Raw genomic sequence first — 23,261 nt, forward strand, 5'->3', positions numbered from 1 at the left:
ATCCCAGGGAGCCTGAATAATTGACAGTGTGGTCAGCAGCTGACCGCTGACTTCCAAGCGTGGCGGGAATCGATCTGGTCAACAACATTGACTGCCCCGGCCCCGGGAGGCCTGGGGGTCAGAGGTGGCAAACGCTGCCCCATCCTTCAGCCTCGGGCGGTGCACCTGAGTCCGGCAGACCCACCTCTGGGCCCAGGCCTGCCCGTCTGTCTTCCATGGGGCTAGGAGTCTGCTCCTCATAGGCCGGTGCCAGGGAAAAGTGCTGTGTGAATCGGAGTGGAGACAAGCCGTGGGCGGAGGAGTGATGGCCGATCTGGGATGCGTTTGAGTCTGAGGGCCCATGGCACAGCCTGGAGGAGCAGGAACCGACCCTGGATCACTGGGTCTGGAGCTGATGGGAGGTGGAATCTGGGAGTGCCCCCTCTCAGTGGCCCCCGAAGCCGGAGGCGTGAGTGTAGAGCACATGTGTCAAACACAAGGCCCGCGGGACAAATCCGTCCCGCCAGGCCTTGCAATGTGGCCCGCACCGCGCTGTCATCACTGCACTCCGCTGCGTTTCCATCACAATGACAGTTTATGACTGTTCAGTAAACCATTCGGCCCGCGATTTAGGCTGGATTTTAGATTTTGGCCCATTCTCTGATTGAGTTCGACACCCCTAGTGTAGAGCAAGGGGAGGGCCCAGCACAGCACTGGGAGGCCACCAACATGGAAGAAATGGCTGTGGGCTCAGGAAGAGAGACCAGGAGAGCACCAGAGGGGGCTGCTGGGAACAGTGGTCAAGGTCAGGAGGCTGGGAGGATTAGGACTGAAAAGGGTGTCCCCTAGCCACAGGGGCAGTTTTAGGAGAGTCATGGGTGGGGTAAAGAGAGAATGTGACTTTCCTGTTAGCAAGGTCTCTAGAGGGAGGGAAGCTCCAGAGCACTCCCACATCCACTCACAGGAAGGACACCCGGACAGAACTGGAGGAGTTAGGCCCAGTCCAGCCCCCGGGAAGTCCTAACTTTTAGTCTGGGAGTTAAGCCTTTTTAAAGTGAGTCCCCGCTGCCTTAGCCTCTTCCAGAAAACTCCATCACCCTTCACCACACTCTGACCACCACCTCCCGCCCCAGGCAGTTCCCGACATCTCCCCGCCTGGAGGTGGCCTCTCTCTCTCTTTCTGGTTTTGCATGAGTTCATTCATTCCTTCATTCTTTCATTCACTCACTCACTCACAGGTGCTGACTGCATATCTACTATGTACCAGGTTCTGTGCAGGCCCTTGAATTCAGCGGGAACAAGACAGACAGGTGGCAAACTCACGTGCAACTAGTTGAGGCAAACAGGAGAACACAAGGGGGCAATGAATGACCAAATTGCTAGGGACAGGGGCACAGCTGGACCTTGGGCTAGGATGCAGCTAGCTCCCCTCCCCTCTCCTTCCCTCCCTTTGTATTTTCTCTCTTCCTCTCTTTCCCCCTGTCTCACTGTCTCTCTCTCTCTTTTTAGCTTCCTTCTCCAACTCCAACTGGCTTCCCGTACGTACTGTGTGGAAAATATGAGTCCCCACCAGGGACAGTATAACTGTTCTCTCCCCCCACCCCCACCCCCACCCCAGTTCCAGCTTGATAGAAACAACTGCAGAGAAGGACCTGGTGGGCCTGGCTTGGGTTAGGAGCCCACTTCCCCTTAACCAATAGCCGAAGCTGAAGTGCGAGGTCATATAATAACGTGACAACGCTTGCTGGGACCACCCACCTCTGCAGAGTAGGGAGAAGAGCTGGTCCCTAGAAAAAGTAAGGATCTTTTTGGAGAAGATGGGACTGGTCCTCAAACCAGTAAGGTCTCGTAAGGCAAAGGGCCATGTCCTGTGTCGTGGAGGAAGGAATCTGTTACCCACGACAGCCCTGAGGCTCCAAGCCCAGAGGCGGCCTCACCTTTTTGGTGCCCAGGACGCCTTTGGCACCCAGTGATGACACTGGACCTCTTCTCAGAAGAGTGGTGTAACCGATCACGGTCTCACTAATAGAAAGATGTGGACAGGAAACCCGGAAGGCTGGTCAACAACCTTAATTGCTCTAATCACTCACTGTTTAGTTGACACCTTGGTAGCTAAAGCAGCGTCCACCTCTTAGTCTTATGTAAATGCTTGCTGATGGGCTATTATTGGAATTTCCTGCCTAAAGGATTTGAGGGTATCCCATAACCTTAATAAAAGGGATAGCAAAGCCCATGGGGTACAGTAGTCCTCCCACTAGAAGTGGGCTCCCGACTGGCCCCCAATATTCCCAAATCAATACTTTTCTAGTCTCTTTCATTTGTGTGCGGCTTTCTCCAGAACCCGAACCCTGAACCTGAACCCTGAACCACGTGGGACGTGAAAGGGGTTCCCACAATAAACTACACAGGATTACACAGAAAACCAAGCATGTCGCTTCTGTCCACTGCACTCCTGAGGACTCTTAATACGGAAGGACTGTGACAACACAGGTTCACGGAGATTTGCTGAGCAGCCTCCTGGAGGGCAGACATGCAAAGAAGCCTTTCCCTCGAGGGTGGAGGTTGGTAGAGGTGCCTGGGGTCTGAGTGATGCGGACAGCAAAGCGGATCCCAGGGGGAGTGGGTTGGTGCCGGGTGCAGGCCGGGGCCCTATTAGGCAGGGTGCTTGGCTGCCCTCGTTAAGGGACTGATCACCTAAAGAAGCCGCTTGGAAGAGTATCAGGTGGCTCATGATACTGACAGGGACCGGAGAAACAGGCTTGACAGGAAGGGCACCCAGAGAATCCAGGCCTGGCCAAGGCGCCCAGTTGGAGGCTGCCAGCTGGTCACAGCGGCCCCTGCTGGTACCTCGGGCCATGCAGCTGGTGTGTCACCCATGGCGAGGTGCCAATCTGGTGCAGGGGCTTTAAAGGTAGTTCTGTGCCTCTGGGTCACTCTCAAGATTCGGAGTCCTGGGAGGGTGTGTCCAATGGGCCACACGTTAGGCCACGTGCCCGTGTGCTGGCTGCTGGGGGTGCAGAGTGTCGGCCTCAGACAGCTCCTGTGGCGGGAGGTCGGAGTCCTCCCCTCACCTTGGGATCCCCATGTAGTTACTGGTTAACTGAAGCGGCAGACTCTGCCGCGGCCCGTTCTGAGGGTGTGAGCGTGCGAGTGAGCTGGGCAGCCAGGTCACCTCTCCAGGGCTGCTGTGGAGGGCGAGGCCTGTGGGGTGCGACGTGACATGGAACCCGGAGAGAGAAACTCCCCCCGGAAAGGAAATGCGATGGGCCTGACGCAGAGAACAGGGTCTTTCGGGAAATGAGCCAGGCCTTCCAGGTTCTTCTCTGCAACTCTCTAGAATAGGGGTGTCGAACTCAATCAGAGAAGGGGCCAAAATCTAAAATCCAGCCTAAATCGCGGGCCGAATGGTTTACTGAACAGTCATAAACTGTCATTGTGATGGAAACGCAGCGGAGTGCAGTGATGACAGCGCGGTGCGGGCCACATTGCAAGGCCTGGCGGGACGGATTTGGCCCGCGGGCCTTGTGTTTGACACATGTGCTTCTAGAAGCTTGGGCTGCTGGCACCTTTTGGATCGAGTTAGCAGGGACCCCAGGCGTCTTGGACTCATCACTGGGCAGGTTCTCTCTAAAGAGAAGCAAACAGGCTTCCCGTGGTCAATGGGAGAGCAGATAAAAAAGACGAGTCCTGCCGAAACCGAAACCTGTTTGGCTCAGTGGATAGAGTGTCGGTCAGCAAACTGAAAGGTTCCGGGTTCGATTCCAGTCAAGGGCATGTACCTTGCTTGTGGGCACACATCCCCAGTTGGGGGTGTGCAGGAGATAGCTGATTGATGTTTCTAACTCTCTATCCCTCTCTCTTCCTCTCTGTAAAATACATCAATAAAATATATTAAAAAAAAGAAGAAAAAAAGAAGACGAGTCCTTATTCTGACCCTCAGGCCGGGACATTCACTCACTGTGTCTGCTGCGTCTCCCCCCGCCCCCACTAGACTGAACTTGGTAGGGCAGGTTCCGTCTCAGTCACCTCCGGCTGCAGCTTCCAGCCCAGGGCCAGGCACCCAGACTGGCCAGCTACTCACCCACCTGTCTGTCTTCTTCCTGGGCATGCAGCCAGGCCACCTGTCCCAACCCCTCTTGGCAGGTGGGCATAGAATGCGACTTGGGCTGATGGACTGTGGATAGAGGTGACATGGGCCACTTCCAGGCCTGACCTAAAAAAACCTCCATAGAAAACCCATATAAAAACCTGCGATCCTCTGAGTTCTCCCCCCACCCACTGAAAGCAGGGGATGATGAGGCCCTAACGGAGGGTGTAGTCGCAAGAAGGAGGGAGCCTGGGTCCCTGAATCCCCACGGGGAAGGCACATCCACAGTCAGGAACACCTGCCCTGTGAGCAAGAAAGACAACTCAGCTGTGCCACTGAGACCGGAGGCCTTGCGATGGCAGCAGCTGGCGTTCACTAATACACTCAACACGGCTGCTGAGCCAGGGTGCTCTATGGCCCTGCACAAAGCACCGTGCAGTCCCGGGCCTCCGGTTCCTCAACTCTATGACAAGGCTGGCCAGGCACTTCAAGAGACCCTTCCTTCTGGGGGAATGGGGGAACTTAACACACACACACACACACACCCTCCTGCACGGGGGCTGCTCTCTAAGTACAGACCCTGGAACGCCTTTCTGGCGGCTGCTTCTTCCCAGGACAACATCCCAGAACCTCGTTCCTAACAGACGTCAGGGTAACAAAAACACAGGCTGCAGACCAATAAAATGTGATGACCAGCTCCAGTGATAAAAATATGTTTGTTTATGTGTATTTTTATAGCTTCCTGGATAATAAAAGGAACTGCATGCTAATCGGATGCTCCTGTAAGTCCGTGTGCAGCGCCCCCACCTTCCTCCCCAAGGCGGACAGCACTGCAGGGAGAGGAAGCGGCTGCGTGTGCTCCGGGGCCTCCGATCCTGTGGGACTGAGTTCTCTCTCACGCCTCCAGGGCTGGGGGGAGGGGGAGTGCAGCCGGCAGGGGCTGGGGGGAGGGGGGCAGCAGAAGTTGGAGGTGAGTTCTTCCCGGGCTTCTGCAAGGGTCTGCTGACCTCCTTTCCTTTCCAATGACGCTGCAGGCTTGGGCTGGGCCTTGGTCACTCAGGCCTGTAGACGGTGACCATAGGTCACACGTATGCACCAGGCACTAACTTGTTTAAACCTCATGATAACTTCCTGGTGGGGGGAGGAGGGGGATTTTTTTCCAACTGGGAAACTGAGACACAGAGAGGTTGAGAACTTGCCCAAGGTCACACAGCCAGTGTCCTCGCCTAGCCAGCCCCGGCTCCAGCGCTGCCTCTCTAGGCAGGGAGAAAGATTTCGATCCTTCCCCCCAAAGCCACAAGAAACAGGAAAGACTAGAGCAGGAGCTCTCCGTTGGGGGTGGCTCCCCACTACTTCCCTCCCAACCCGCCAAGAGGGCACTGGGCAATGTCTGAAGACATTTTTGGTTGTCACAAGTGGAGAGGACATGCTACATGCTACTCGCATCTAGTGGGTAGAAACCAGAGCTGCTAAATATCCTACAATGCACCAGACAGTCCCCTTTGACCCCACCCCAAGAAAGAACGATCCGGCCCAGATATCAACAGCTCCAAGAGGGAGGAACCCTGCTCTGAAGTCACGAAGGCCTGGCACTCCTCTGCTTCCTTCCCTGTGGCCGGGGCCATCTTCTCCCCTCTCTGAGCCTCCATCCTTAGGAGCACAGTGGGCATGGTGATGGTAGGACGGAGCGTCACCCTTAGGAAGAGCTCCCTACGTGCCAACTGTTGTTGGTTTCATCCTATTCTTCCCCGAGCCCCCACCCCCACCCCTCACCCTGCCCGGGCCCTGTCACATTTCTTGACCGAGAAACAGAACCGGGCCCTTCCCAGCGAGAGAATGAGTTTATATTCCCCTGCTCACTCCTAGCTGTGCCGCCGTCTTCAGCTCCTCTAATTACTTATTTAAAGGCTATCGATTCCCTGGCTGCCGCTGCTGGGAGGCCTCACAGAATTGCATGTCTCGCAAATAGCAGGAGCGCCTGGGCCTGGCGACTGGGGCCGCAGCCTGACATAACCAGGCGGGGGGTTATTTTCGCCCGGGATGCTTGTAAAATATTCATGTGCTGATTTAAATACTGAGGATGTCAGAGCTGGAGAGGGCCAGAGAGATCAAATCAGCAGAGCTTGCCCTCGTGGAGAAGGAAATGCAGCTGGATGAAGTGGGGAGGGAGCTCAGGGGACATGCAGCCTGGCAGATGCGGGGGGTCAAGACTAAAACTAAGGCCTTGAGCTCAAGATATGATCTTGGGTTCAAGATGTGACCTTGGGTGGGTTATTGCCCTTTCTGGGCCTTTGATTCCTTATCTACAATGAGAAAAAGGGGGAGGTAAAGCTGAAATGAGATGGATATATAAGAATAAGCTTTGCACACAGTGAGCCTGAAAATTTTAATTGCATTGGAAGCCTGAATTTCCTCCTTTAGAAACGTACTAAGATGACAGATGTAAGACCACTTTATACCAGGCCAGAGACAAAGTGACGACTTATAAATGTTAAGCATGTTTAACGAGCATGTATTAGTGCCCAGGTGCTGTGCTAAGTCCTAGGTGCTGTGCTAAGTGTTCAACAGGCAATGGCTCTCTGACTCTCCACCAGTCACAGTGAGCGGTATTGTTTTCTGAGTAACAGTAGTGTGCTGGTAAACTGACTTTTATTGGGCCGTGGGGTGGGCCCAGAGAGTCCTGATTTGCCAATTTCCTTGGTGTAAATACTCCACAACAGCCTATTTCAAGCTACCAACCTGATGTCACTAAACTCAGAGTTGAGATGAGATGTACTCACCACTGGCTCTCTATTTACTGATGTGGAAACTGAGGCTCAGAGAGGGGTTGGGTGACTTGCCTCAGAGAACCGGCTAAAGCAGGTGTATCTGCCTCCAAAGCTCAGCCCTAAACTGCTTCTCAGGGTTGAGCTGAATGGGGTCCCTGAGGCTCAGAGAAGGGAGTGACTTGGCCGAGGTCACACTTGTCCTCCCCTCTGACCCTAAGCTTGCTCAGGAAGACAACCGAACCAAGAGATAACTTACCGAAGCCCTAGCTCGAGGCTGGGCTTGGGCCAGGTAATCAGATAGGACACTCTCTTCCCGACTGATCCCAGCCAACCCGTGAGGCAGGAATTCTGATTGCCAGCTGACAGAGGAGGAAGCCAATGCAGACGGAGTGACTTGCCCAAGGCCACAGAGCTGCAGAAATGGGATTCCAACCCAGGCCTCCGCGACTCCAAAGCCCACGTACCTTTCTGTCCTCCACCCGGCCAGGCCCTCAGCTGGAGCACCGGCCCAGGGATCGGCCTGACCCATTGGGGGAGGGAGGTTTCCTGTGAAAACCCCACAGGAATTCTTAGACATCTTCGTTTAAAAAACCCAGCCCCCTCCTCTGTCTCAGTGGTGTCAGGTCATTGGGATTGGAATCTCGGGGGAGGAGGAGGGAAGCCCTAGCAGCTCCGGTGTTGAAAGCTTTCCAGGGGATTCGGATGTGCAGCCGTCCTCAGAGCACTGCCCTGTGTCTCTGTCATCCTCGGCCCCCCCGAGAAGAGGTGGTTGCTGACGGGAAAGAATCTGGCCCCAAAAGGAACCCCCTGGTGCTAACGGTCACGTGGCCCTCGGAGAATCCCAGCATGTGCTGGTCTGGGGTTGTTTCAGGGTCTGAAAAGGACACACATCAGCGTCAGCCTCTTTGTGCATCAGTCCCCTTGCATAGAGCAGGCTTCCACAGAGCTGACCCCCAAGAGCAGAGGGCCCTACACCACCTCGGAGGCAGCTTCCCTCCTCCCCCTGCCTCAACAGTCCCTGCCCACTCAGCTATCCATTCACTCACTGCATGTCCGGGAGCTGCCTACTGGGGGCCAAATACTAGGCAGGTGGGCTGGGGATTCAGCCGTGAACAGGGGCACAGCACCAGCCCCGAGGGAGCATATGGGCCAGGGAATACACGCAGATGAAGAAAGCCTGCATTCCCTACAGCTGCTGGGAAGAGACTCGCTGTGTTTAGAAAAACGAGTTATACTGCAGCAGGAAAAGTCGATGTCTTGCTTCTGAAAAGGAAGGAGAGGAAGAGAAGAAGTAGGGCAGGAGGGAGAGAGCCTGGGAGGATCTGGGAGGACAGGGAGCCCGCACCGGAGCAGGGATTCCAACAGCTCCTGTCCCACTCGTCCGTGTGGCTGCCGTGCAGACCCTCCTTTGTCTATGAAATCCACAGCAAAACGGGCATCGCTCCCGCGTGGCTGTGCAAGGAGCTCAACGAGGAGTTGAGTTTCACTTTGGGGGCTGGACGGTGTGGCCCAGGGACGAGGAGGAGAGGGGCTCTGAAAAAGAGGTCTATTTGCTCCAGCTCCAGGGGTGGAGGGCTCTGGCTGGATCCAAAGCATCCAGGGCCCCAGCTGCCGCCAGGGTTACATGGAAAGCAGGCTTTGTCTGAAGCCATTGCGAATGACGGGCAAATGCATGGCATGACCGAGTGCAACGGGCTCCCGAAACAGTTTGTGGAGGGAGGGATGCCAGCTCCCATGGATGGAGCAGTCCCTGTGCGCCATGCATGCCATACACATCATGCGAACCCTCACCCACTTTTCATGAGGTGGCAACCATTATGCCCATTTGACAGTCAAGGAAATGGGGCTCAGAGAGGTGACGTGACTTGCCTAAAGACACACAGCTGTGTGCTGCAGAGCCAGGATTTGGATTCAGGTCTTTGTCATTGGAAATCCCATGCTCCTAACCCCTACCCCACGCACGCACCCTCTACGTGTGCCTGTATTTGAAGGCCGGCAGGCCTGTGGATGGGAGGTGGGACAGAATCTGCATGCCCAGCAGGCCACCCAATGGCATACACACAAATGGGCGTTATCAGTCCGTGTGGTGCTGAGGGTCAATGGGCTCAGAGCAGGAAGGGAGCTTGCCCAAGGTCACAGATGGGAAAGTAGCAGAGCTGGGATGGGAACCCAGGAACCCCTGGGCCTGGGGCCTCTGCACTGCCCCCTCCCCTGCCCTCAGCCCTTGAACACCCCTTACTCTGTCAACAGGGGGCAGCAGGCACTCGGGGCTGGGTCTTCAGACCGGGTCCCAGTGGGCCTCAGGGCAAGGTCATCTGGCAGCCCAGGTGCTCACCACCGCCGACTCCAGAGGCCACCCACAGGGAAATCTTTAAACGGTGTCAGGTTCGTTGCCTTTGCGGTAGGAAAAAGACGAGGCAGGAATGCAGGAAGAGGGGCCAATGCCTGCTAACGCCTCCTGTCAGGCTGATCCTGTCAGGCTGAGTCAGCAGTGCAGCCCGGCCTCCCGGGTTCAGGAATCCGCAGATACGCCGGAATTTCCCGCACGGGCTGGCACGGGCAGCGATGAGCACAGAGGGGAACAGGCTGCAGTTTGATCCTCGGGTTCTCGTTTCTTTCTCTGCCCACTCCCACCCTGCTTCCTTGCCACGTCTCGCAAAGGCCCACTTGCCTCAGACTTGCACAGCTCCCGACAGCCCAGAAAGCCCTTACCAAGAGCTCAACGGTCTCCAAAGTGATTTGTGATGCTGAAGTGCTCTCCGGATTGTAAAAAAGCTAATCTACAAAAGCCTCCTTAATGCGGCAGCGTTTACAAAACGCTCTGCGAGTCATTACGCGTTTTACCGTTTGGAACGTCCTTTGCAGCCAAAAGAACGCTTCCCTCTCCGGAGAGGACGTTCCGGTTTGCAAACCCCGGTCACATCCCCAGCCTTGTGTGAACCGCAGAACAGCTTCACGGTGACGGCGGATCGTCAGACCTGTCGCTTGTAGGGCACGTGGAGCACCCCAGGCACACTTAGGAACGCTTCGCGGATGTTCACACATTTCATGGACGCAACGACTCAGTGAGGTTAGTATTGTTATTCTCCCCGTTTACAAATCAGGACATTGAGGCACGCACAGCCCTGTGCAAACATCCTCAGGGCACTTGCCGAACCCTGATCCGGGACACGACGAGGGTCCGAGACACGGGGCCAACTTATTTCTGGTTCTTCTCATCCATCACCCAGGCCCCCTGGTAGGACATCAGGTGTGACGTTCACCCTTCTTCCTCCTTTCTCCTTCCTTCTCCCCGCAGAGCCCTGAGGCCAGTCCCATTGCACGCCCCGACCTCCAGAGAGGAGCATTTATATGGTGGGGACTTTCCCCCCAATAAGCCCTCCTGAGCAGCCATGCCGTCGGGGGCACCCACTCTGTGGCCACGGCTTCTGCCACCATGCCTGGTTCCGTCCTCACCAGCCGCACCCACCACCCATAATGACCCACGTGATTACCACTGAGGTGCGGGCCCACAGGGAACACCCAGGCGGAGCTGACCGTGGAGGAAGTCAGGGAGGTAGCCGGGAGGCCCCAGTGCAGGTGGATGTAACTGGAGGGAACAGCCTGCCTGGCGAAGGGAAAGTAGCCGCAGAGGCTGAGAGCAATCACCGCTGAAGAGGTCCTAAAAGGAGGTCACACCGGTGGCTGTGGCTCAGACACCTGTGGTGGGGCAGTGGCGGGAGGTGGGCGCTAGGGGTGGGCAGAGGCCTGATCACAGGGCCTTGAGGCCTCACTGAGCTTCGTCTCTGTCTGGAGGGCTGGGAGCTATGGAAGCCGGATAAGCAGGGGAGTGCCCGGAAGCCTGAGCTGCTCCTGGTCCCGGACGAGGATTGAGGGAGGCGGAGCCTGAAATCGGCTCTCTTTTCTCCGGAAAGCAGGTGCATGGCAGGGATTGCTGGAATCCCGGCTCCCGGGCTCCGTGCTGTGTGACTTAGCTAGGTAACCTACCTCTCTTTGCTTTAGTTTTCTTACCTACGCTAAGAAATTGGGGGTAGCAGCAGTGACTATCTGAGGAGGCTTTTGTGGTGACTCAAAACATACCGCTTGCAAAGAGGTTGGCGCAAAGGAGCTTCACCAATGGTGTCCCCTTCCCCTTTCTCTTTCCCTTCTCCTTCCCCTTTCCTTTGGAATGCCCACCCCACCTGCCAACACCGTGCCCCCGCTGCTTAGGCAGCAGGAAGCAGGATCAGGAAGCAGGATTGGAGGAACGACTCCACACCCGTCAGAGTATTTATAGCTGCGTTCTGTCAGCCGCCGTTGTTTCGGTTACATATATATTTTTACATTCTCCTCTGTCACACATGGCTTCTCCGCGTGGTTGAGAAGTGGCGGGGGTGGGTGGATGAAGAGGGTGGCAGGTGTAGGAGTGGAGACAGATGGCCTAGGACAGCACCTCGGGGACCTGAGGGCCCCGCCCGAGTCACTTCTCTCCCCGTTCAGAAGCCATCAGTGGCTCCCCATCGCCCTCTGCACAAAGCCCAGCTCCTTCCCTGAGGCAGGGGGGCCCGCACACTCCACTACAGGAGTCTGTGCCACCTGCTCTCTCTGCCCCACCCCTCTGGGCAAAGGGAGCCCGGCCTACCTCTGCCACGCACCAGCGGTGCCACCCCGACGTAACAAGTCCCTTGACCTTGAGGCCACGTTTCCTTTCCTATAAAATGGGATCGCTCCTTACAACCTTGCTGAGCTGCTGTGCTAATTAACTGTAAATAGGCCTGAGCGTGAATGAGCAGCAGCTCTACTGATTGGGCTCCAGACTCCTGCCTCCAGACCTTTGCACAGCCTGTTCCCTCTACCAGGACTTCCCCTCCCCGCCATCGCCCCTGAGAGAAGTCCTTCAGGGCCTCCTCACCAGGGAGCCCCCCAGGCTTCTGCATCCATCCCGCCCGCTCTTGGAGGTGGCTGTGGCAGTTCTTTGCTCTATGTTCTTCCTCCAGTCTAAAGGTCACACACTCCTTGTTTATGAAAACAGCCCTCAGGCTCCCAGGACAAAGCCCTCCCGTGGTCCCACTCTATCATCGAACCCTCCCCTCCCGGGGACGCCACGTGCCATTCTGCAGAGGAGGGAGCAGACTCATCCAAGACCTCCTCCGGCCCAGGACTTAGGACTCAAGGCGCCATGGTCACTGCGATGGCAGCGGTGAGCATCCCCACTTCCCTGCAGGCGGGTCTCTTCAAAGCCAGTGGTTGGTCCAAACAGCCCTTCCCCAGGGGTCTTGGGGTCTCTTCTCCCAGATTTGGAGCCCACCCTGGCCCATCTCTCTGACCTCTGACCTGAGAGCCTAGGGTTCCCTATTCCCCAACTACCATGGCCAGGGCTGGCTGCACACCCCAGCTCTGGTGGACTGAAGCGGGGCGGGGCTGGGGGTGAGGGCACTGTTGCTAAGCAACGGCCTGGCGAAGAATTCAAGACTCTGAGAGGAGAGAAAAGGAGCTGTTCCTGGGAGCTGGTGTGATGAGGGCCTCCACTTTTCTCACTCCCCCAAGATGACACCTTATTGTTGCTCCCCTGTCCCTTCTTCAATACCTCGCTTATTTACTCACCTTTCCCCCCCCTTCACCCGCTCATCATTACTCACACTCATCAAAGAGCTCATGGATTTCGTTATCTACCTGCTGTTCGGTGAATGACGGCTTCACCACTTACTGGCCTGTGAAACGGGGCAGTAACAGTGGTGGGGACGTGGTTCAGGGTGAGCCCTGGGAGCGTCTGCTCTTAGGATGACTATTTATCCACGCTAGTTTCTAAGCACCGATTCTGTGCCTGACGTCGTGCCGCGGTGACAGAGATGAACAAACGCTCCGTTTGTTTGGGGAAGACACAGACCACAGGCGGAGCCACACAGGCCATGCCCACCGGGGTCCAGAATTCCTCCCGCTGTTTCCTGCGTACCACGGGTCAGTGCTGGGACTGCTAAGTCTGTGCTCTCTGCGACAGATTTCACCTCTCCTAATGGTTTTTCTGTGTTTAACAATCTCACGTCTAACAGTAAAGACTTTGCTGGGTCCAGTGAGGCTGAAATGAGATGGCTGTTCCTCATGGGAGGCGAAGCCCCCCGCCCCCCAGGTGCTATGCAATTCCCAAGGCCCAGGACCCAGTTTCTCCTTCCTCTTCTTCCCTGGGGCTGCTGCTCCCACTCCACACGTTCCCTCACGCTGCTCCCTCCTCCAGAAATGCCCTCTTGTGCCTCCTGGAGCTCTGCTAGCTCTGAGGCTTTGGACCCCAGCTGGATGGCTCACAAAGAGAAGCTGGGCTCAGATTTTCAAAGACCCCACTCACCTCCTGACTGGCTCCCTGCTGCGGTCACACACCCCCAGGCCCCACTGCTGGAGGGGCCGGGTGGGCTGCCTGCAGTCTCACCAGCCAGCTGGCTCAGCTGGGGCACGATTCCCACTCTTCTCCCAGCGCCTGTCCCCTGAGGTCAAGCCCATGGGGCCAGCTCAGCAGGTTTTCTGCCCACCAGCTCCCTGGGGCTCAGAGAACACTCCCAAGAGAGACCATCCTTGTTACACCCACTCACGGCTTCCTGGGCTGCTTCTTCCCGGCACTTAGCACAGCGGTGATGCATCCGGGTTCTGTGGGAGTGCTTGTTTAAGATGTGGCTCCTCTACCAGCCCGTACATGCCACCAGGGGAGGCTCTGCCGCCCTGCTCCAGCACTCAGCCCCGGCCTGGTAATGGAGGATGCTCAGTGCACAGCTGTGAATGGGTGGATGGATGAATGGAAGGAAGAATGAAGTAGGAGGCAGCTGGGCAAAGTGGCTACTTAGCCTGTTTGGGCTGCCGTAATAAAATGCCGTAGTCCGGGTGGCTTATGGACAACAGAAATGTATCTCACAGTTCTGGAGGCTGGGAAAGTCAGACCAAGGTGCTGGCAGACTGGTGTCTGCATCCTGGCTCACAGACAGCGTCTTTTTGCCATAACCTCACAGGGCAGGCCGGCCAGGGAGCTCTCTGGGGCCTCTGCATAAGGGCACTACTTCCATTCAGGAGGGTGCCACGCTTATGACCGAGTCCCCTCAAAGGCCCCACCTCCAAATATCCTCCCAGTCAGGGTTAGATTTCAACATATGAACTTTTTTTTTTTGGGGGGGGGTAGGAGAGACACATGCAAATCCTATCTAATAAAGAGGGAATATGCTAATTGACCCTCACACTGTCACAAAGATGGCAGCACCCACAGCCAATAAGGAGGGAATATACTAATTGACTGCCACACCCTCAAAGATGGCAGTATACACAGCCACAAGATGGTGGTGCCCAGTCTTCTCAGACTTGCTGGGGCAGCAGGCAGGCCCAGCCACTCTATGCGCCTGTGACCAGAGTCTCCCAGTCCCCTCAGCCCTCCAGCCATCCAGGGATGGCCTGAGGTACAAGCAAGCCTCAGATGGCAGCTGCCCAGCTGCCCAGGGACACCGGAGGCTCAGGTAACAAGGGCTGACTGAGGCTTGTGCTGCTGGCAGTGGCAGCAGCGGAGGTGAGATGGGGTGTCACCTTCCCCTGATTGCCGGGTTGCCTCCCGCCTCTGAGGGCTCCCAGACTGTGAGAGGGGGCAGGCCAGGCTGAGGGACCCTCCTCCAGTGCATGAATTTTCTTTTCTTTTTTTAATAAAATATATTTTATTGATTTTTTACAGAGAGGAAGGGAGAGAGATAGAGAGCCAGAAACGTCAATGAGAGAGAAACATCGACCAGCCACCTCCTGCACAACCCCTATTGGGGATGTGCCCACAGCCAACGTACATGCCCTTGACCAGAATCGAACCCGGGACCTTTCAGTCCGCAGACAGACGCTCTACCACTGAGCCAAACCGGTTTCGGCCAGTACATGAATTTTCATGCACTGGGCCTCTAGTAGTACAATAATTAATAAATAACAGCACAAGAATAAACTCTGTTTTGAGTACTCACACCTGTAAACCTACTTTAGAAGTATCAGGAATTCTCGGGGCGGGTCCCAGCTCAGCAAGCTTGAGCTGGCGGTGTCCCCTCTCTGGCCTCAGTCGCCTCATCTGTGCTGTGCCTATCGTAGCGGTGCCTCCTCGTGGAGAAGGCTGTGGGATCGGAGGGCCCTCACAGGAACCTGGAGGTTGGGCTGGGTCCCAGCTACACAGACTCACGGACCACCCACCACTCTTCATGGCTCCCGCTGCCTTGGACAGGCCCAGGGACAGCTGGCAGATGTGACTCATGGAAGCCCCTCTAGGACTTTCCCTGGGAGACCAGCCTCTGCATGGACTCCACTGGAGGGTCCCGGGTGTGAAGGCTGGTTCTTCCAGGACTGGGGCATGAGGCAAGCCATTTTACCCCTCTCGCCTCGTAGTCCTCATCTGTATATTGGCAACAACAGGATCCCATGAGGCCGTTCTGAGGAGGCAGCAGGGCCATGAAGTAGGTCCCGTGGCCCGGGGCCCGGGACACACCCCTGCTTGAGAAATGCCAGCGACTATGGTCACCCTTCTCTTTCTTGGTGCAGATTTTGGTTCTTCCATAAAGAAGAACCTATTCCGCTGCTTTTCATTCCGGTCTCTCTGTGACGTGAGGTTCTGTGACGGACTTCCTGCCTGATGGGGTTGTCAGTCTGTCTTCCTCAACAAGGTTTACCAGCCCTGTTCTCAATCTAATCCAGACTTCAATCCAGTTCTTCCTCCCATTGATTACCCCTCCATCCTGTCTTAAGTGGTCCCTGCTTTCCATGGGAACCTGGGCTCTGTCCGGGACCAGAATCGGGGCTCAGTCTGGGATCAGGATTGGGGATGAGGATGGAACCAAGATGGGGGATCTGCCTAGGATCAGGTCTCCACCTGTAAGCAGTATGGAGTATTGGCGTCTTGGATGGGGTCTCCTTTAATGCTGAGGCGGGGCTCTGATGTGACCGGCACTTGTGACTGGGTTCCTGGAAAGAGGCTGCGGAGCTGGAGGACTGTGTGCAGGTTTGCTAGGTGTGCCCTGGGAAGGTCTGCTAGAAGGAAGCCAGGCCTGGGCAGAGGCACAAGCTGACCTGCAGTGAGCTTGCAGCAGAGGCCCCTGCAGGCATGCCTGGAGCTGTGATGGCCCTTCCCAGTGTCCCCGTGGCGGGAAGGGAGTGTAGCTCTAAGTCAGGCACTGGCCGCTAGCTGCCCCTGGCAGGGACAACCCAGGGAGCTCTCAGTGGACCCTGCTGCCAGCAGCTGGGCTGGGTCACTGGCCCAAGGAGGGGCCCTGGAGCACTCAGCATCCTACAACCAGCCGCAGGGCTCTGACTTGGACCTGGTGTGCCATAGAGACTGAAAGCCCCCACAGAACAGTACCTGTGTCCCCAGCTTCCAGCACAGGACCTGGCTGGGCAGCAGAAGCCTCATCCTACGAATGGAAGGAAGACAGAAAGCACCAAGTGGGGCTCTGAGCCCACGGTGTAGGCCAGACAGCCAGCCTCCCCCAGAGGCTCAGAGAGGGAAGACCACCTGCCTGAGGTCACACAGCTGCTCAGGGAAGAGCCAGGTCTGGGACTCAGGACTGGATGAGTCCATAGCTTATGTTCCCTTGGCAACACCAAGCTGGGCTGAGCTTATTAGAAAGGGAAGGCTGGGAATGGGGGGAGGGAAGCCCCCCGCTCGGCTCCCGCAGCAGGGCCCCGGCGCCTGCCAGCTCTGCCCGCCCCTGGCTAGCCCCCCAGGACCTGTGCTCAGGGGAGGGTGTGGCATCTTGTGGGCGGTGAGTCTTCTTGGGTAATGAGGCCCAGCCGGTGGTTTGCAGGCCTTACAATGTGAATAATTTATTTGCAACCAAGTCTGGGAATTAGAAACCGTTACCGGCTAATTTATTTAACAGGACTGCTGCTGGGGAGAGAGGAGGAGGGCTCTGAGCCCTAAGCGGGAAGTGCACGTCTTGTAATTGGATTAAGGGAGGCCCACGGACCTGGCTTCAATTCCAGCTCTGCCTCTGACCAGCTTTGGGACAGCAGATCTCTAGGCCTCAGTTTCCTCAGTTGGAAAACAGGGGTAATAATAGAGTTGTTAGAAGGATTACATGACTCAGAATTTGGAGTGTGCTTAGAATCACATCTGGCTCAGAGTAGGAGCTCAGTAAGGGTTAGTGGAATGAATAAACGAAAGCTTATAAACAGTACAAGAAACTGACTTCATTGAGCATCTGCTTTGTGGCAGGTCTCGCTCTAAGAACTTTCACATTACCCCACAGCTCTCATGTCCAGGGGGTGTTACACCTATGTTACAGGTGAGGAAGAAGCAGCTCAGAGAGGGTAAGTAAGCTGTTCAAGCTCACACAGCGGGTCCTGGCAAGGCCTCTCTGACCCCAGGGCCTGAGTGCTTACCCACTTTCCCATCTCATGGATCTAGCGCACAGCGTGTGCCTAATAAACAGACACCTGATTCTTATCTTATAAAACGTTCCCTTCCCCCCTCCATCTACTTTAGAATTCGGTTCTAAAAACAAATACAACCGGTGGTCAAGGAGATCACGTCCCTATCTCTTAGATGAGGAAGCGAGGTTCAGAGAGGGAGGGGCAATGCTCGCTGTCCCTCAGCTCCGGGCCTCTGAGGCTGCACAGCCACAGCCATCACACACACACACACACACACACACACACACACACACACACACACACGGTCAGTGTGTGATGCCGCCCCTCAGCTCTGGGTGTGCCTGCTCCCCGACTGTGCACCTAGGGGCAGGGGCTGTGTCCTTGTTTTACCTGATTCATTAAATATCCGAGGAGCAAAGGGAAAGGAAAGGAAGGAAGGCAGGGAGAGAGGGAGGCAGGGAGGATCCTAAATCCATACAGTAGATGAACTGTCTCCATTTTTACATCACCCCTGCCCCCCCCCCCCCAAGACACACTGGAACACACCCACTCACACTCCGATTGGGGCGATAGGGGCGAGGAGAGTGTGGGGCTGCGCCACTGGCCCCTCTGAGCTGCATGGGCACTTGCTGGGAACCAACCCTGGCCCTGCGATAGGGTGGCGCGGGGCCCTCCGTCCCCCAAAGGAGGCAGCACCTCGCCTGGCTCAGATTCCCGGGCTTGTGGGCCTCACCGGGCTGTGAGGTAGGTGTGTGCACCTGCCTGTGTCCGTATGTGGGTGAGTGCTGTGTTGTACATGTGTATCGAGGGGCAGTTTTGAAACTTGCACCGATCTGTAGAAATGTGCACCTGTGTGTGTCCTGTGTAGGTGTCTGGATATGAGTATTGAGATATGGAGCAATCACATTTGTGTGTGTGTGAGTCCCTGTGAATCTGTTTGTGTATGTGTTAGGTGCTCTGGGGGGTAGGCATTGTGTGACTGTCTGCATACTTCTTTCCAGGCACACATATGTGTATGTTGGCTGATGTGCATCTGTGGAATCTTGTGTGTATACAGGTATTTGTGTACCTGTGTGGTCTGTAGTATGTGTACATGGTGTGTCTAGTATATGGTGTGTGCCATATGTGATCTGTGTTGTGCATGTGTGTTGTAATATGTAGTGTGTGGTGTGTAGTGTGTATATGGTGTGGAGAACGCATGATGTGTGTGTGGGAGTTTGTTGTGCCATGTGTGCAGAGTATACAGAGAGAGGCCCACGCTTGGGAGTCAGGAGCCGTCCCAGTTCCCGCTTTGGCCCTGGGTTAGTCCCAGGCTGAGCCTCGGTCTCCCCAGGTCGCAGCAATGACTGCTGCTCACGTGGGCCCGTGATGCCAGAGTCTTGGCTCAGCTGCAGAGGCAGCCTGAAGTGAGTGCTGATGGTTTTGTGGGCCTGTTTTGTGACAGGTTATTAAAATCCTGCCGGCATGCCGAAACCGGTTTGGCTTAGTGGTAGAGCGTCGGTCTGCGGACTGAAAGGTCCTGGGTTCGATACCGGTCAGAGGCATATACGTTGGTTGCGGGCACATCCCTGGTAGGGGGTGTGCAGGAAGGAGCTGGTCGATGATTCTCTCTCATCGACTTTTCTAGCTCTCTATTTCTCTCCCTTCCTCTCTGTAAAAAAATCAATAAAAATATATTTAAAATCCTGCCGGCATTATTTTGGGCTTGGATTTGCTCTTTTCGCCAGATTTAAAAAGAAATGGATTTCCTGTTTCAGTGTCTGCATTCGTTATTCATTTTTTGTTTAAAAATTTAGAAGACTGTGCCATCTAGACTCAAGTCGAGCGGCCAGTCCTTTCCAAACACTGCGATCCCTCCGCCTGCCCTGTCCAGCTGGAGTTCCTTCACAGACGCCTGGCCCGCAGGAGGCCTGCCAGGGCTCCCCCTGCTGCTGGGGGCATCCAACATCCTCCCAGCCGCCGGCCAGCCCTGCCCCCTGCGTCGGCCACGCTCCTGAACCTGCCTGCAGGCCCGTGGGCACCCCTGTGTGGAATGCAGCCCCTCCCTCGTTTCTGTAGGAAGGTTGGTGGAGTGGAAAGGTTGATTGCACTCATCCGTCTGTCTGCCGGCCACTCTGGCTTGGGGAGCTCTGATCCATCCTGTCCCCCACTGGGGCAGCACGTCTGGCTGGGATGGGTGTTGCCGCTGACAGTGGTGTGACCCTGGGTGGGTTGCTCCCCTTCTTCCCAAGGGGGTAGGGGCCACAGAGCAGGGTGAGGCAGGTTAGGATGTCAGTACTTCTTGCCTGCAACCCCCAACTTCTGCCCCCTCTACTCCCAGCTCCCGTCGTCCCACAAACCCAGTGGCAGGAGGGTGAGGTGACCTGAGACTGTGAGCCCCTGGACTTGGTCAGTGCCCTGACAGAAACCCAGAGCCTACATCTGAGCCCTGGGGCGGGTCCTATCACCCTCCGGGAGCGGGTGGAAACTGGCGGCAGGTGGGAGCTGTCCTGGAGCGCCCTCTAGTGTCCCTAGAGAGGTCTGCAGCCTGTCCTTGATGCTGCGGAAGACCGGGTTTGTCCGGACCACCCTCCCTACGCCATCTGAGCAGCAGCTGTTTCCATTCTCATCAGCAGACACCAAGTTCTGCTGTTTCTGCCCCACAAATTCCCATCCCTGCTCTTCACCCTCCTCTGCCCTAATTCAGACCCGTGTCCTTTCCCTGGCATCCTCCTATCCCTGCCCTCATGCAGTGCACCTGCCACACTCCTCCCAGAGGGCACTCTGCCACGTGCAACCTGACCGTCACCCTCTCTTTAGCCCCTTCCACGGCTCCCCAGTGCCCCCCGGGACAAAGCCCAATCTCCTGGCACCGCAGCTCAACACAAGCTGTCCTCTGCTGACGCACCAGCATCACCTCTGATCGCAGCCGCTCCACATCCTGCCCTCAGGTGGCACTCACCTGTCTGCCGTCGTGGGGGCATGTGCCCTCGCTCACACCTGCCCCCTGCCCGCGCTGGGACTGCAGCCAGGTTGCCTTCTGCCCCTGTCTACCTGGAAGACTCCTATTCATACTCCAAGGCCCTACCTCCTTGGGAAACTGCTCTCTGGCAGCTGACCTCTGACCTTGGGCCCCCCAGCAGGTTCTGTGGAAGCACCTCCCAGAAAGGTTCTTTCTGCCAGATGTGCGATCCCCATGGCCAGGGCCGAAGGGTCCTCGTGTTATTAATCAATCACTTCTCTGTGCCCTGAGTGTGCAGGGGACAGAGGAGTGCGTGGGGGGTGGGTGTAGATTTGCTCGGCGGGATTGGAAGGGGGGCAGAAAGGGGGTGGAGCAGGGGCCTCAGTTATGAGGACTTTGGGCACCAGGCTCAGGAATTTGGACTTTCCTGACAGTCACTAGGAGTTCACAGCAGGAGACACAATCTGGGATTTGGAAAAGTCCCTCTGGCAGTGAGTGTGGAACCAGGGGCCTCCCGGGCACTGGTTAGCATGGGGGGTGCTTTCAGTTTTCATGATGACTGGGTGGAGGGCTCCGCTGGCTTTTGGTGGGTGTGGCCCGGGGTGCTGGACAGCACTTTGCTGAAGGCGGGCACAGGAAAAAAGACCTGTTTGTAGGTGTCTGCGCTGAGCCCATTTTTGCCTGAGTGCTCTAAATTTTAATGTACGCTGAATTTGCTAGAAGCATAACATCCCTGCAAATTGGAGGAAGACTGCCCTTTCTCTTGTTCAGAAGAGTTGTCACCATACAATTATGTACGTAATGTCAACGCCACTTGTGGTGTTTGATTGCCAACTTGATGTTCTCTTTATCTGTCTGCATTGTGGCTGTCACATTCAGGGGGGCTTTTATGTCCCCTCTTGTTATTTTAGTGTCTTCTAGTGGAGTCAATATAAGTATTCATTACTTTGAAATACATATCATCTTAAATTGCTTTCGTTATTAGTTTAACCAAAACTCACTTGGCTCTTAACATGTGCCAGTCACTGTTCTAAATGCTTCATGAAAAATTACTCATTTAATCCTCATGACAACTCTATGCAATAATGTGCTGCATAGGAAAAAAAAATCCCTTTTTCACTAGGGAGCTAACTGAAGCACAGAGAGGTTAAGTGACTTACCCAAGATCACACAGCAAGGAAGTATACAAATCAGGATTTGTACACTTTATTACTAGCTTATAATGACTTGCTCTGATATTTTATTTATTCTTTATTTTTTAAAAAATATATTTTTATTAATTTCAGATAGGAAGGGAGAGGAAGAGAGAGATAGAAACATCAATGATGAGAGAGAATCATTGATCCGCTGCCTCCTGCATGCCCCCTACTGGGGATCGTGTCCAAACATGTGCCCTTGAACTTCTGGTTCATAGGTTGACACTCAACCACCAAGCCACACTGGCTGGGTTGCTCCGGTATTTTAGTTAGAGGCATTAGGATAGATTTCTTTTGGGAATTATATGCATAGGTACGTCATTTCATTTCGGGGTAACAACGCATGACACAAGGCACTTGTTGCCGAGAGGGAAGTGGAACAGGGTTAAGAATCGCTGGTGCAGAGCTCACGAGAGAGCCTGGGTGTGGAGGTGCTCGTCCAAGGAGGGGGTGTGAGAAGGGCAGGGGCTGGGAGCAGATCCTGAAACCCCCAACACTGTGTGAGGAAAGAGAGCAAAAAACCCTCAGGAGAGTAGGAGGGAAGAGAAGCCTGGAGGGGTGGGAAGCCTCTGAGAGACCCGATGAAGTCAGGGCTGAAGGTGGCCCCCCATGTGCCACAAGGTGGCGCACGGCAGCCGCAGGACAGCGGCTGAGGGGGAGGTCTGATGGGCTGGACTTGGCGCTCTAAAAACGCCAGCGTTTGTCTGCACCTCTGGAGACTCCCGCCCTCCTGTCCCCGCACTCCCTGGGGCTGCTGGGATCTCTGGAGAATCTCCGAAAAGCAGAATAAAGAGAACTTGCCACAGCAACCCCTTATCCACAGGGCTATGTCCAAGATCCCCGTGAATGCCTGAATCCGCAGATGGTACCCAACCCTATATACTAGTATACCCTGGTTTTCCTCTACAGACATACCTATGGTAACCTCCAATTTTTAAATTAGGCACCGTAAGAGATTAACAGCACTACTAATGACACAGAACAATTAGAATGTCCTATATAATAAAAGCCCTACGACCGAACGGCAGAACAGCCAGAACAACCAGTTGACCAGTCCCTATGCATGCACTGACCACCAGGGGGCAGATGCTCAATACCGGAGCTGTCCCTTGGTGGTCAGTGCACTCCCACAGCGACGCTCCCACAGCGATGCTCCCATAGCAGGCCGATCCCCGCAGGCCTCGCCCCACCAGGGCACAAATCCCGTGCCTCGGGCCTCTACTACTGTAATAAAAGTCATGTGAATGTGGTGTCTCTCAAAATATCTTATTGTTCTGTACTCACCCTTATTCCTGTGATGATGTGGGAGGAGGCGATGCCTAAGTGATGAGATGGAGTGAGGTACTCAGAACAGCATGCGACGTAAAACGTATGAATTCCTTATTTCTCCCATTTTCCATGTAATGTTTCTGACCCCAGGTAACTGAACCTGCAGAAGACAAATGCACTAATAAGGACTATAGTAAAGCCTTCCACGGTGGAAACTGTTATCACTCCCACTTTACAGGTGGGAAAACTGAGGCCCAGGGAAGAAAGTTCTGGCTGAGGTCACTCTACAGTCGGTGGTGGAATCGGGCTCAAACCTGGGTCTATCTGGGAGGCCTGTGCCTTTCCTACAGGGCGAAGGGGGACTTCCACGGGGTGGGGGGGGGGGCGGGAGAGGCCCCTGGTGTACCAGAGAGGCAGGAAGTTAAAGGTGATTTAGGAGGAGTCCCAGGACCCAAGGAGGAACCCCCACCCCAGAGGGAGCAAGACTCAGGGCTGGCGATGGGGCAGGGATGTGGATAAACCCAGGCCCTTGGTTCCCTTTCTGAGCACTTGGCTGGGTGGGAGGACCAGTGTGGCCCCAGGCCCTGCGCTGTGCGATTCACACTGCTCCCTGCCCTGCCCTTGCAGGGGCCATTGCCCATCCCCCTAGGCAGTGGTCGGCAAACTCATTAGTTAACAGA

Source organism: Pipistrellus kuhlii, unplaced genomic scaffold (genome assembly GCF_014108245.1).
Source record: "Pipistrellus kuhlii isolate mPipKuh1 unplaced genomic scaffold, mPipKuh1.p scaffold_m20_p_43, whole genome shotgun sequence".
Classification (NCBI taxonomy): domain Eukaryota; kingdom Metazoa; phylum Chordata; class Mammalia; order Chiroptera; family Vespertilionidae; genus Pipistrellus; species Pipistrellus kuhlii.